Source organism: Peromyscus eremicus, chromosome 4 (assembly GCF_949786415.1).
Source record: "Peromyscus eremicus chromosome 4, PerEre_H2_v1, whole genome shotgun sequence".
Taxonomy (NCBI): Eukaryota; Metazoa; Chordata; class Mammalia; order Rodentia; family Cricetidae; genus Peromyscus; species Peromyscus eremicus.
Window position 1 is genome coordinate 98,198,692 of NC_081419.1, and position 2,223 is coordinate 98,200,914.

The following is a 2,223-nucleotide window of genomic DNA, read 5'->3' on the forward strand; positions in this document are numbered from 1 at the left end:
GAAAAAAGTGACAAATGAGATTTATTAGAATTGGTGTGCATTTATGACTGGGAATGTGGCTCATTGGGTAAGAACACTTCTTCAAGTTTAAAGGCCTGAGTTTGAATCCCCACACCCATGTTTTTGTTTTTGTTTTGTTTTTTAAATATCGAGGCATGCTAGCAATTGCCTCTAACTCCAGTACTAGTGGACAGAGATGGGTAGATAAAAAAAATATCCCTAGCCATCCAAGCTAGACAAAACACTGAGCTTCCAGCTCAGTGAGATAGCCTGTCTCAAGGCAAAAAAGCAGAGAGCAATTAAGAAAAGACATCCAACATACTACTCTGGTCTCCCCATGATTGTACACGGGCACACACAACAGCATGCTCACATATATACATTACATACTACAACACAGCACACACACACACACACACACACACACACACACACACACACACACACAAAAGATGCATTTAAATAACTGTATTTTCAAAATACCTTTAAAGGAGAGTGAAAAGCTCAGCTAGGGACTACAGAAAGATATTAAAATCTCATATCTGTTATGCTGGCTAGTTTTATGTCAACTTAATGCAAGCCAGGATTGTTTAGGAAGGCAGAACTTCAACAGAGAAAATAGCCCTACCATATTGCCCTATGGGTAAGTCTGTGGTGTGTTTTCTTGATTGATGATTGATATGAAAGAGCCCCATCCACTGTTTTCACCCCTGGGCTGGTGGTCCTGGGAGCTATAATAGTCTGATAAAGCCGTGAGGAACAAGCCAGTAATCAGTACTCCTCCATGGCCTCTGCATGAGCTCCTTCCTCGGGTGTCTGCACTTTTTGAGTTCTGCTCTCATTTTTCTCCATGTTGTACTATTACCTGGAAGTGTAAAAAAAAAAATAAACCCTTTCCTCCCCAAGTTGCTTTTCATCATAATGGTTTTCTGGGTTTTTCTGTTTGTTTGTTTGGTTGGTTGGTTGGGTGGTTGGTTGGTTGGTTGGTTGGTTGGTAGGTTGGTTTTTCAAGACAGGATTTTTCTGTTAAACAGTCCTGGCTGTCCTGCAACTCACTTTGTAGACCAGGCTGGCCCCCCGCTCACAGAGATCTGCCTACCTCGTCTTCCTAAGTGCTGGGATTAAAGGTGAACTCCACCACTTCCTGGCTAGTCATGGTGTTTTATCACAGCAATAGACACCCTAATTGATACATCTACTATGTATTGAATAAACAGTTCAGTGAAAAAAAAGAGATGTGCATATGGCCAGTAAGCAAATGAGAATGTGCTTTGTATCATTAGTAATCAGGGAAATAGAAAATGAAGTCACTAAGATACACACACACACACACACACACACACACACACACACACACACACAAACAGTGGTTCTGGTAGAAATCACCGACAATGCCAAGTGTTTGAACCTGGAGATCACAGGGTGTGCACAGCTGTTTTGCAAACAATAATTTAATTTCTCTACAACTTGAAGGTTTCATAAAACTATACAAACTTTCTAACCTACAAGAGATATTAAAACACATGCCCAAACAATGACAGGATTGAGAATATTATAGCTTTATTCACAGTAGCCAAAGATTAGAAGCTCAGAGGTTAGATCAAAATCTTGTCAGCTGATGTGAGCTGTCCAGCTTCAGAAGTATACTAAAATCATTGAATTGCAGAGCAGAAGAGGTCTTGAAATCCATGATAAATGGTTAAAAAAGAAAATAATTCGGACTTAGGAAATAATCTGTGGCATGGTATGTCACTCTTCTAAACAAGATAGTTAGTTAGTTAGTTAGTTAGTTAGTTAGTTGTGTGTATGGATGTTTTGTTTACCTGTTTGTCAGATCCTCTGGCACTGGAGTTACAGACAGTTGTGAGCCACCGTATATGTTCTGGAAATCAAACCTGGTTCTTTAGAAGAACAGCTTGTCCTGTTAATGCTGAGCCATCTCTGCAGCCTTGTAATCAAGATATTTTCAGATGCCAAATGCCAATTAGCCCTCATTTGTTATGTCTCTGCTATAAGGAATGCCTGCTTTCACTCATGTCTTTCCACACCCTGTCTTCACAAATCGTCTCCAAAGCCATTCCAGAACTTTCTGGCTAAATGGTCATACTTTAGCTTCCCTCTACATTTAATTTATAGATTTCTTCTGCCTTTATCTACTGTGTGTCTTTGGGTCTTTTTGCTCTCCTTCGGTCTGCTCCTCCTGAGGGCATCACTAGAGCAGGC